Here is a 13,765-nt window from a genome sequence, read left to right as displayed (position 1 = left end):
CCTCCCGGGTTCAAGCTATTCTCCTGCCTCAGCCTCCTGAGTAGCTAGGATTACAGGCACACGCCACCATGCCTGGCTAATTTTTATATTTTTAGTAGAGACAGGGTTTTACCATGTTGGTCACGTTGGTCTCAAACTCCTGACCTCTGATCCACCCGCCTTGGCCTCCCAAAGTGCTGGGATTTCAGGCGTGAGCCACCGCACCGGCCTCTATTTTTTTAGTTTTTAAGACAGGGTCTCACTCTGTCACCCAGGCTAGAGTGCAGTGGCGCGATCTTGACTCACTGCAGCCTTGACCCCCGAGGCTCAAGTGATCCACCCACCTCAGCTTCCTGAGTAGCTGAGATTATAGATGTGTGCCACCACGCCCAGCTAATTTTTGCATTTTTTTGTAGAGACTGGGTTTCACCATGTTGCCCAAGCTGGTCTCGAATTTCTGAGCTTATGCAATCTACCTGCCTTGGCCTCCCAAAGTGCTGGGATTACCCATGGGCGCCACAACACGCTCAGCTACACTTGTTTTTTGTTTTTCCATTTTTTTCGAGATGGAGTTTTGCTCTTGTTGTTGGGTTGCAATGGTGCAATTTTGGCTCACTGCAACCTCTGCCTTCCGGGTTCAAGCGATTCTCCTGCCTTAGCCTCCCGACTAGTTGGGATTACAGGCATGTGCCACCACGCCCGGCTAATTTGTGTGTGTGTGTGTGTGTGTGTGTTTTTTTTTAGTAGAGATGGGGTTTCTCCATGTTGGTCAGGCTGGTGTCGAACTCCCAACCTCAGGCAATTCACCTGCCTCGGCCTCCCAAAGTGCTGGGATTACAGGCGTGAACCACCGCGCCCAGCCTACACTTATTTTTAAATCACTAGCTTGTTCTAAAAAGCCATCATTACCATCAACAAAACAACAAAATTTCCAACTGTATCGATAATTACTTCTAAAAAGAGAAATCTAAATAAAAATTTATCTCATCTCACCCTTTAAATTTATATCATTTGGCATGCTCACAGTTCCTAATAAGTAAATATGAGTTAAACTATTAGGCTAGAAAAGGATATGTCAATTAGCTGGGCATGGTGGCACATGCCTATAGTCCCAGCTACTCGGAAGGCTGAGGCAGGAGAATCGCTTGAACCTAGGCGGTGGAGGTTGCAGTGAGCCAAGATCCGGCCACTGCACTCCAGCCTGGGCAACAGTACGAGACTGTCTCGAAACAAAAAAGAGAAAAGGACACGCCAAGAGTGGCCCACTCTACAAAAATGTGGCTCATACTCAAGTCAGGTATGTGTATGTTTATGTATGTTTGTGTGGATAATCTTGTTTTCAGATCTTCAAAATTTCCCCCGTATACAGCACAGAGCCTGCATATAGCAGATGTACTTTACTGGATACATTGCAATGAGCATCTACCATGAGTGGTAGCACAAATAAAACTTTCAAGATTAACCTTGGAAAATCCCTTCAGTGGCTTTTTTTTTTTTTTTTTTTTTGAGACGGAGTTTCACTCTCACCCAGTTTGGAGAGTAGTGGCACGATCTCGGCTCACTGCAACAACCTTTGCCTCCCATGTTCAAGTGATTCTCATGCCTCAGCCTTCCGAGTAGCTGGAATTATAGGTGCCCACCACCACATCCGGCTGATTTTTGTATTTTTTTTTAGTAGAGATGGAGTTTCACCATGTTGGCCAGGCTGGTCTTGAACTCCTGACCTCAGGTGATCCGTCTTCCTCAGCCTCCCAAAATGCTGGGATTACAGGCATGAGTCACTGTGCCCAGCCCCTTCAATGGCTTATAAAGTATAGTAACATCCTTCACCAAGTTCAACACAGCTAGGTTTTTCTCCAACAATGGATCAGATTGCTATTTGGTTTTAGTTGGGAACCAGATGAATCTGTCGGCACTTATTTACAGGCCCAGATGTACCCTAAACACTTATTTTTCAGACTCTAGCATCTCATTCAGCCTCACCTCTGAGAGGTACGAAGAAAGTAAAACTAGCCAAGCTGACAGTGGGTCCATGACCCTCCTCTTGCCAGCTCTGGGACCTCAGTCACCGAGTGGATGGGTGATTGGAACAGCCACTATTGAAAGAGTTATTTTTTTCTTTCTCTTTCTTTTTGGTGGGGAGCGAGAAGGGCCAAGGGCACACAGTTGAATTTGTATCATGTATGTTATGACTCTACAGTAAACATTTATTGAATTAATAAATGTTTGAGATGATTTTGTTTCGTTCAGTTGCTCTATTGACTTTTGTGTGAATGTTAGCTATTTTTCCCTGCTGAAAAAATAACAATGGCGTTAAAGTCTTTAAGTAATGGCAAAGCATGTAGAAAAGGCTAAAAATCACTTTTAAAAGGAGAGAAAAAAAGTCTAGACTACTTGAAGGCCTGATCATAAATATTCTGAATTTCCTAGGGGCACAATATATAGCAATACTGGCAATTTTAATACCATCACTAATCATTTCGAATACTCTGACATCCTTTCACTGTAATATTTGTGTATTTAGTGGAAACTTTCTAAAAAGTCCTGTCACTAGCCAACAAAAGTCATTTCATAGTTATGATGTAATTGTAAGGTAATATTTCAGGGTTGTCAAGATCAAAGACTTGAAATATGACTTACAAAAAAAAAAGTTCAGGAGAGACCCCTCTGAATAACCTTTTAAAGGCCCTAAAGCAATGGCATCTTGTCTTCTGTTTTCCTTAGGGTTTTGGAAACAGAATCATACAAAAGATACATTCTCCAGAGGCACATGAATTAAAATTAAAGAGTGAAAATAAATAATCCTAGAGGAAATTTCTCCCTCTGATTGAAACAGTGGGAAATAGCTGTACTCAATGCATTGGCAATAAAAATAGGAAAACTGTACTCAAATTGTGAATTGGGCCCAATATCAAGATCTGAAAGTGGATGTCATGAAAACCACTTTATGATTATTACATTGACTGAAGGAAATATTTTTATGTGTAGAAATTATCTGTCTAGGTTATCTTCCTGGTCTATATGATACAAAACTAGACATCTTTAAAAATTAAAATTCCATTTGTGCATTTTTCTTTTTTTTTGTAGAGACGGACTCTTGATATATTGCCCAGGCTGGTCTCCCACTCCTGGCCTCAAGCAATCCCAAAATGCTGGGATTACAGGTATGAGCCACTATGCCCAGCTCTTTCTGTACAATTAAAGCCAAATTGATGTGTAAGTGTTTCTGTATTATTGCTGTTAATAATTGATCTGGTCTGAATGAGCTGATTCCTGGGTGGATTCAGAAAATTATTTTTCTTCTGCCTGTCTAAGGGGATGAAGAAATGAGATGTAGGCTGGGCGCAGTGGCTCACGCCTGTAATCCTAGCACTTTGGGAGGCCAAGGTGGAAGGATTGCCTGAGCCCAGGAGTTCAAGACCAGCCACAGGCAACATGGTGAAACCCATCTCTACAAAAAAGTAAAAAAGTGTAAAAATTAGCCAGGTGTGGTTGCTTGCGCCTGTAGTCCCAGCTGCTTAGGCAGCTGAGGTGGGCGGATCACTTGAGCTCGGAAGGTAGAGATTGCAGTGAGCTGGGATTATACCCTAACCTGAATGACAGAAAGAGAACCAGTCTCAAAAGAGAGAGAGAGAGAGACAGAGAGAGAGAGAGAGAGAGATGTAAAGTTGTAATTCTCCCTTGTAATCCTCCAACTCCCCCAAACAAAAAAAAAAAAAAAAAAGAAAAAGAAAAACAAACAATAATTATTCACATATAAAGCATTTTTAGATGATGATGATTATTTAAAAAAAATCATGATGTGCCAAACCCTTTAAAAGAAAAAGTAAGGAAAAAGAATTGTTGGTGGCACTTCCCTCCCTCTGGTAAGTCAGAGTGGGATTCCAACCCAGGGGCTTTTGTTTGGTTTTGTTTTTAAGCATACTGATCCCTAGGGATGAAACAATTAACTGGAGATCATATATAAGTTAAAAAAAAACCTCTCAATTATATTTTTCCTCCAGAAAGATGTAAATGTTTGCTTTTGTCAAAGGTTTTGCCACCTCCAGTGAAAAATTGGAATTGGTACAATGTGCTCTGCGCCCACCTGAAACTTAGATAAGCTACTTCCTAGGAGAGATATCTGCCAAGGGTTTTTCCAAGGTACTTGTCACCTGATGGCTATCCTCCCAGCCAAAGGACAAAGATGTTAATAACAACTGTAGTCATGGTGATAGTAATAATAGTATAGAACCACCACAACAATAGTACCTACCATTTAAGAGGGTCTGCTACTATGTGTCAGACACCAACATTGGCAATTTGCACGTGTTCTTAGTTTGTTAATCTTCACAATGCTCCTTTAATGAAGAGTTCATTATTGCCATTTTACAAATGAGGAAACTGAGCTCAGAGGTATTAAGTAGTTTAATGTCTCATAATACGTGAGTAGTAGAGCTGCAATTTGAACAGCTGTGTGATTTACCCACACTCTTTTATACTCTCCTTGCTAATGCTCTAGCCAACCGATATGGCTATTTCTTGGGAGAGCCAAAGAAGCGGGGAGAGGGCATCTGGGAATTTTTCAGGAGGACTGGAGAATAAATGACTGCACTGTCCCGGCCACTGCTTCACTAAGTGCTGAAAGCCAGGTGCATTCACTGTTTAATCCCAGTGTCAGGCACAGAGGAAATCAATAAATGTAAAGTGAATGAAGATAATGGAGGCTAGTTATATTTGTTCTGAATGGAACTGAATTTTAAAACGGCTGTCATATCAACAGTCAGGGTGCCTCAATGTCTGTATAGGAGGGGTTTCAGGAATGGCACACTGGTTGAAAGGGGGCCCAGGTAGACTGTCCTGGAGCATGTCAAGGGGCAGGTAAGTGGCTTTGATAATGGTGGTAATGGTAAATAGTGACGATGACAACTCAGGATGCACTGAAGTCCTCGCAATACTGCTCAGCATGGAGACTGAGGGTCCTATCCAGCCCAGTGATGGGTCAGTGGTTGCATGGCCATGAAGAGACTACCACAGACATTACAGGGGGGCTGTGGAGGACAGGAGGGATTGGCCTGGTGCCATTCCCCACCGTGGTCAGCTCTCTGCAGCCAGCAGCACTGCAGCTGGGCTGCCCAGGGTGTTTCCTGCTACGCGATGACAGTGTGATGGAAGAGCCAGCGCCTTGCAGTCCTGCAGCCCTGCCAAACACTGGGAACGTGCGTGTTCACATGCAGTCAGCTGCGTTCCCGAGAACCCACCCAGCCTAGTGGGGCCCACAGACAGGGGTAGGAGGGCCGCCTTCCCTAATGTAACATCTTAGCGCATTAATCACAAGCAAAATCAAAGCAATTTTTCCCCAAACATAAACCTTTGTCGATGACATGGGTTCAGAACGGGCTGCAGCAGGGTCCAGCTGGACTCGCCGGCCCCGTGTCCATGGATGGAATCAAAGAGTACAGAGGATGTAGGAGATAAAGTTTCTCTGTTAGGGAAGAGTTTGAAACTGGCTTCAAAGGAAAGAGAGGGGTGTTATTGTTGAGGTTTGGGTCTCAGAGGAAGACATCATTCCAGCTGAACACTTAAACCAAGCCCACAGAATTGGAAATTCTAGACTTTCTGGTTGGAAGCACCTGGAGGCCCAGGCTTTACTGATCTCTCTTCTCTGGGTTGCAGCAATTTTTTTTTTTTTTTTTTTGAGACAGAGTTTTGCTCTTGTCACCCAAGCTGGAGTGCAGTGGCGCGATCTCGGCTCACTGCAACCTCCGCCTCCCGTGTTCAAGTGATTCTCCTGCCTCAGCTTCCCGAGCAGCTGGTATTACAGGCTCCTGCCACTACACGTGGCTAATTTTTTTTTTTTTTTTTTTTGGTATTTTTAGTAGAGATGGGGTTTCGCCATGTTGGTCAGGCTGGTCTAGAACTCCCGACCTCAAGTGATCCGCCTACCTCGACCTCCCAAAGTGCTGGAATTACAGGCATGAGCCACCCCGCCCAGCCAGCACTTTTAATATGTCTCTCAGAGGGTAGCCCTGGATTAAGCAAGAGCTTCTCCCATTCTCTGGAGGTTTCTTCTCTGCAATCCAACCTCCCTTGCCAGCCTCTGAGTGTATTATTATTATTATTATTATTATTATTCTCGCTCTGTTGCCCAGACTGGTGTACAGTGCAATCTCGGCTCACTGCAACTTCCACCTCCGGGGTTCAAGCAATTTTTGTGCCTCAGTCTTCTGAGTAGTTGGGATTACAGGCGCGAGCCACCACACCCAGTTAATTTTTGTATTTTTAGTAGAAACAGGGTTTCACCATGTTGGCCAGTCTGGTCTCGAACTCCTGGCCTCAAGCGACCCATCCATTTCGGCCTCCCAAGGTGCTGGGATTACGGGCATGAGCCAACATGCCCAGCTTCTCTGAGTGTTTTAAATCCAGAGACCATTTTCTTTCTTGCTAGGCATCTATCTGAGTTATTGTGAGTGAAAGCACCCTGTAAATGAAAATGTACTGTACAAACAGGAATGTCCTTGAAGATGCCTATATTCTTCTTAGAGCCTAGAACTGTGCTGACCTGGAGCACAAACATAGTGAAGATCTGTCAAGACCTGGTCCGGTGGCTCATGCCTGTAATCCCAGGACTTTGGGAAGGCTGAGGTGGACAGAATGCTTGAGCTCAGGAGTTCAAGACCAGTCTGGGCAACATGGCAAAACCCCATCTCTACAAAAAATAGAACACAATTAGTCTGGCCTGGTAACATATGCCTGTGGTCCCAGCTACTCGGGAGGCTGAGGTGGAAGGATCGCTTGAACCAGGGAGTTCGAGGTTGCAGTGAGCTGAGATTGCACCAGTGTACTCCAGCCTGGGTGACAGAGCAAGACCCTGTCTAAAAAAAAAGAAAAAAAATCTGTTGAATAAATAAAACGATTGGAACTTGGAACGGCTCTCTTGTTGGCTGCTGTGAAAACTGTCTCACCACAGCCTGCTTCCAGTTTTACTACATTTGCCTTGTTTCTATAAGCAAGAAAAAGTGAGGATGTCTGATGAGACATGTCCACAGAGGCAGGGTGTTACATGTAATCTTTCCCAGAGAAAGAGAGGCCATCATAGCCCAGGAAGAGTTCCTACTTTTTCTTTCTTTCCTGGGCAGCCTGGTTATCATGTTTCTAGGGAGAAAAAGATATTTCCCAGAAGAGCCCAGAGAAAAGAATTAAGTAAAACTTGGGCCTCTGGGTGCTTTGAACAAGAGGCTATTGGACTTTTGACCCTTTAAATTCTACCAAATTTTGGGGGGAGTACTTTCTCACTTAAGAAATATATCAAAGTGGGACAAACATATAATAAAATTAAGCTCATAAATTTAACAATCACATGTGCTTGCTCTTAGAAGCCTCTAAAATTTATGCCCAAGTTTCGATTTTATCTGTAACTATAACTTTGTTTTCACTAGAAGGGGAAGTTCCTCCAGCAGAGGGTAATTTAATTTTGCCAGTCACCAGACACACTCTGCTTAGACTTGGAATCTTTTTAAAATGGTAGCTTTCTATCAATCACCTACCCAAAGCATGTTTGGATTATGGGCTCTTCTAGAAAGGGGCTGTCTGCTTATTGATGATGTGGTGACCAAGGGGGATGGACCACCTTATCTGTGGCAGCTTCCCAGAGGAAATATGATCAATATCCATGTGTTAATTAGCCGGAAATGACTTGGCCACTGCTCTCTTGCCACGCAGTCTCCCCAGTCCCCTTTCGGTTCAACACTCCCTTCTCTGTGAATGGCCGTCGGACGCTGAAGGGAGAGAAGAATTCAGCAACAGTGAAAACAGAACTTTCCACTCCATCACAAGAAGCCAAACACAGCAACCATATTCAAAGAGTTCTTTGTCCACAAGATAACGTTTGAATTGGAAACTTGTTTAGCCAGATTCTCTTGTTATGATTTACTGCTTCATTAGGTAGGGGCAGGGACAGACACGATCCATCCTTTAAATAATAGGAGGATTCCCACAGGAAGGTTCAACAACTCCAAATGTGTATGAAAAAAAAAAATCCCTCCCTTTCTCTGCACCTCAGCTTCCAAGGTGGAAAAATGTGCCTCTGACTGCTTGCGGGTGTCCACTTGGGAGAAGGGATTCATGCCCAAATAACCACAGACAAGAGCGTGTGACTTTCAAGTTGGAGAGGAAAAAGTAGCCAAGATCAGTCATATTTAGAATACCTTCTCTCCCAGGGTTTCAAGGCGGGAGCAGAGACAGGAGGAATGGGAAGAGAAGGAGAGAAAAGACGACAGACATCTCTCTCCATTCCTGGGAGAACAATCGCCTTTGTTCACAGCAGGCTGAGAGAGCTGCTTGGGAAACGCTGGATCTGGGCTCAGGGCAGGTTAGAGCCTGTGTGTACGCGTGAGGTCTCCCGGTGACCAAGGGCCCAGGTGGGTGGGCCTGGAATGCTGATACTGGAGCGGGGCTGAGGGGGTGTGTTGGCCCATTGTCTGCCCACCTGCACCCAGAGCTCCCCACTGTGTCGCCTCCTCAAGCCCCCTGCAGCATTCCCGGTGGGGGATGGAGGGAGCAGGGATTTCCTGCCTCCCTCAGGAGAGCCTGGTTGGCTTTTAGGGGTGGACTGATATTCCAATTGCCCAGTTGTGGGGGAGTTGGCGGGGAGGAAGGGTCTGGTCCAGGTTGGGCCATAATTACCTGGGGAGTTAAAAAGGAAAACAAAACAAATTCCTGGGGCCCTTAAGGTCTTTTGAATCTGAATCTCCGTGGAGATCAGGCTTGAGATCTCCATGGAGATCCGGGTATTTCTCATGCTACTGATGGGAAACCGATGACTTGTAAGATGCCTTTTAGCATGAATATAGTCTATGCTTTGTCTTGAACCTGCTAATGCATGTGAACTAGTTGGGAATTCCAAATCTAAAAATTGGCCAAACTGCTCTGGGGCTTGCATGGTCCCCGGGGGCAACCTCCTGCAACTAACGTGTTTCCTAAGATGGGTTTGGGGAGGCCTGTTCACCTGGAAGCCTTCAACCTCTGGACTCCTAGAACATAGACTGATAGAGTCATCGGGCTTATGTTTTCAAGGCCTGGTGTCTTGGAAAAGTCAGGCATGGTTGATTGTAGACCCAGGTCAGCTGCTGGGAAACCGGAGAGAATGGGACTAAGAAGCCACTGACATGGTGAAGACCAGGATGTCCTGCACAGCAAGGCCCCTCCAGGCTCCATCTCATCCCTTCTCCTGGCCCACCTGAGCTCTTGGGGGTGGCCCACCTGCTCCCTTCCCTGCTTGGCAACCTCCCCTCTTTGCATTTTGACTTTTTCCCTCTAACACCCCTTTTGTTTTTTTCTTATGATTTATTTATTCATTTTATTTTATTCCTCATGCCCCACTCCCTTTTCTCAATTCCTTAGGCAACTATTCTCATGTCCTGAGAGTAGATCTTTTGGTTTGTGTGTGGTCTTGCAAAATGTGTATTGCTGTTTTGGTCATCAATTCATTCAACAAGTATTTGTTGAGTACCTGCTTTGTGCCAGGCATTCGGGGATACATTAGTGAACAAAACTGACAAGGATTCCTGGAATATGTATTCTAACAGAGGATGCAACACAATCATCTATACACATAAAAAGACAAAAAATTATCAGTATGTTAGAAGTTGGTAAGTGCTGTCGGAAAGAATAATCCAGAAAAGGGGATCAAGAGTACTGGAGGGAGAAGGAGAGTTTGGGCAGGATGCTGTATTTTTAATTCACATATATAGTATTACTACATATCTCATTTTATCTTCTGCTTTTTTTTTTTTTTTGCTTTAGCACCAAATTTTAAAGATTCTTGCAAGCTGCTATGAGTGCGTTTAATTTGTTGCTTCTAACTGCTGTGTCATATTCCATCATTTGTGTTTACCACGATTACTTATTCACCCACCCGGAGATGGATGCTCCGATTCCTCCCAATTCCTCATGCAATCTGCATTATTGTAGGTTAGAAAATGTAGTTGGGATCAGCTCGGCATGGTGGCTCATGCTTGTAATCCTAGCACTTTGGGAGGCCAAGGCAGGTGGATCATGAGGTGAGGAGATCAAGACCATTCTGGCTAACATGGTGAAATCCTGTCTCTACTAAAAATACAAAAAAATTAGCCCGGTGTGGTGGTGCATGCCTGTAATCCCTGCTACTCGGGAGGCTGAGGCAGGAGAATCGCTTGAACCCGGGAGGTGGAAGTTGCAGGGAGTTGAGATCGTGCCACTGCACTCCAGCCTGGCAACCAAGTGAGAAAGAAAGAGAAAGAGAGAGAGAGAGAGAGAGAGAGAGAGAGAGAGAGAGAGAGAGAGAGAGAGAAAGAAAAGAAAGAAAGAAAGAAAGAAAATGTAGTTGGGATCTATACAGAATGGAGTTACTGTATTATAAATTCTGCCTGTACTTAATTTTACTAAATGTGCCAAATTGCTCCCCAGAGCTGCTGCAACAGCCCACACTCCCATCAGCATGTACAAGGGTGCCTATGTCCCCCTAACCCTGCCAACACTTGGTATTATCCAGCTTCCTGGATTTTTCCCCCAGAGCATTCTGGCTTCTGTTATTGCCTCTTCTGTTAAAATAACCTTCTGTCATTGCTTTCCATGGCCCTGTACTCACTTCAGCTCTCATTTTCACTCCCTCCTCTCCGCTTCCTTCTGACTGCTGACATCTCTTGAATGTACTGCTGAACTGTCTGTTTTTCTACCTCAAGGTTCATTCCATTTGGGCTTCATATCCTGAGGTGAGAATTCCCACATCCTAGTTACAAGGAACTGTCCTAATGACTATAGACTATCCTGCCCTTCCCTGGTGAAGCAGTTTCGCTTCTATGCCATTTTCATGAAGTCCAACCCTGAGTAGGGCCTGCAGTGGTTTCATCAAATCTAAATTCTCCCAGCTGCCTTCAAGACTTCAACCAATTTGGCCTGCTCTTCTCCCACTACTTGAGCGTTTGCACATATTCCTCCCTCATCCAGAACTCGCCTCTCTCCCACTTTTCCTGGATCAGCCTGGCTCATCCTGCTCTCAGCAGAGTTTCGCTTTCTCCTCTCCTCTCGATTCTCAGATAGGTGGCCCCCAGCACTGCGCTCTGTACTCGCCCTGTTGTAACAAGTCTTCAGCCTCCTTGTTGCAGACACCACTAGCCTCAAGCTCTCTGGTGGAAGGACTGTATCTTATCCACTGTCATAGACCCAGGACTGACAATTCAATTGATATTCATTGACTAAGTGAGGGAGGGAAGGAATGAGTAAGTGAGTGAAGACTGTCCATCTCTCACACATATGATTGTTGCCAGCATCAGGTTTTCATGCCCACTTGAAATAGTTCTCTCCTTGTTTTAGTCCACTCAGACTGCTATAACAAAATATCATAAACCGTGTAGCTTATGAACAACAGCATAAGCTATGTTATGCAGTTCTCACAGTTCTGGAGGCTGGGAACTCCAAGATCAAGGGTGATCTGGTGTCTGGTGAGGGCCTACTTTCTAACTCTTGAACAGCACCTTCCTGCTGTCTCCTCACATAATGGGGGTGAGGTGTCTCTCTTGGGCCTCTTTTATTAAGGCACTAATCCTTTTCCTAAGGGTGGGGCTCTCATGACCTAGTCACCTTCTAAAGGTTCCACCTCCTAATACCATCACCTTAGGGGTAGGGATTTCAACACAGGAATTTGGGAGAGACATTCAGACAATAGCACTCTTCTACGCATTCATCTGCTTCTCTTGTTTTTCAAAATTTGTTTTAAAACCCAGCAACTACGTAAGTCTTACCCATACCCCTAACCCGATTGCTATTTCTCTCTTTCTCTTTTTTTGTTTCTTTTCTTTTTTTTTTTTTTTGAGATGAAGTCTCACTCTGTTGCCCAGGCTGGCATGCAGTGGCATGATCTTGGTTCACTGCAACCTCCACCTCCTGAGTTCAAGAGATTCTTGTGTCTCAGCCTCCCAAGTAGCTGGGATTATAGGCACCCACCACCATGCCTGGCTAATTTTTATATTTTTAGTAGAGACAGAGTTTCACCATGTTGGCCAGGCTGGTCTCAAACTCCTGACCTCAAGCAATCCGCCTACCTCAGCCTCCCAAAGTGTTGGGATTATAGGTGTGAGCCACGGTGCCCGGCCCGCTCTGTCTGTCTCTCTCTCTCTTTTTTTTTTTTTTTGACTCCTGCATTCTTTGTTTGTAATACTCTGGAGCCAGTTTTCCCATTGGACTTAGGGTTTGTGAATGCCTCTGGCCACATTATAGAGAAAACAGACTCTAATGGGTCTTCCTGCTTTCACCTCTCATCTGCTATATTCGGTCCTTAAGGAGTTTCCTAGAGGTTTTCTCTGCAGCCCATCCTCTTACCTTACATCATTTGTGACAGTGATTTGTAACATTTGTTGCTTTACGTTCTCCAGTATCCATTCATCTATTTACCCAGGTTATAGTTCCCAGGCTTCCTTTAGAGAAACCACCTCTCCTTTACTTTCAGCCCACCTTCGGAGGTGGTGGGGAGACAGCATGGGATGTAATCCTCGATCAATCAGTCCATTCATTCCCCAGGCTACAATGATTGGTTAGCAATGTCATATGACCCAGTCAGAGCCAATGAGACACAATGAGGCTTTTGCGGGGACTAGAGAGAGAGAGAGAGAAGAAGAGCACTTTCTCCTGCTGGACTTAACCTGAAGGGATGTCAGGTCTAGAGGTTCTAGCAGCCACCTTGTCACCATGGGGAAAAAGACCATCTGAGAAGGAAGCCAATCCCACAGAAGCGGATCCAAGATACAGGAAGAGTGAAACTGGTCTTCTAAAGCTGTACCTGAAGTCACCTTACTCCTGCCATTTTTTAGTACATGAGTCAAAGCTGTTTTGGGACCATGGTAATTCATTATTTGGTATTTATATTTGATGTTTAATATTGAATAAGGAGCAGGATATTGTGGTGGGAAAAAAAGCAGTGAACCAGGAATAAGGGTTTCAGACAAACTCATCTACTAGCTAGCCATGTGATCATGGTCAAGTTATGACACCTATCTGAGTGTCCAACTCCTCGTCTGGGCAGTAGGGAGCTGGACGAGATCAAGGCTCACATCGCACCAGTATGTACCAGTCCCGAGCTCCAGCTGCCTTCTGGTCTGACACGCCACTTGTTAAATATCTTAAATCTGGACCAAATAGGCTCAACATTCTTGTACTTCTGTTGTTCTTTGATTTTAGGCAAGGAGAATCTGATCCTTTATAATCCCTGAAATTCAGATCCAAGCACACCTCCTATAAGGTGCAAGAAGAAGCATGTTGTATTAAAACCGACAAATAGAATATTTCTACTCCCCATACATGATTTCTGCCCTCACTAAGTTTCCTGTAGATTCATCTTGCCTCAGTGGTGTCTGATTGAGGAAAAAGAGAAAAAGTCGGTCTAGGCCTCAGCCTGGAGCATGACTTCAGGCATGTGATTTATCTGTCATTACACTGTGGGTGGAGATGACAAAAAAGATAATTCATGATGACATCAGTAATGGAGTTGCGAAGTTTTTTTGTTTTGTTTTGTTTTTGTTTGTTTTGCCTAGATTCTGAGACTTTATAGATTTTTTCTTTCATGTGTTTAGAATTTTAAGTTTTTTTTTTTTTTTTTTTTTTTTTTTTTGGAGACCGAATGTCTCTCTGTCACCCAGGCTGGAGTGCAGTGGTGTGATCTTGTCTCACTGCAACCTCTGCCTCCCGGGTTCAAGCAATTCTCCTGCCTCAGCCTCCTGAGTGGCTGGAATTATCATTACAGGCATGTGCCACCATGCCTGGCTAATTTTTGTAT

The sequence above is a fragment of the Macaca mulatta genome, chromosome 12 (genome assembly GCF_049350105.2).
Source record: "Macaca mulatta isolate MMU2019108-1 chromosome 12, T2T-MMU8v2.0, whole genome shotgun sequence".
Classification (NCBI taxonomy): Eukaryota; Metazoa; Chordata; class Mammalia; order Primates; family Cercopithecidae; genus Macaca; species Macaca mulatta.
Note: the sequence above shows the minus strand (reverse complement) of the source record.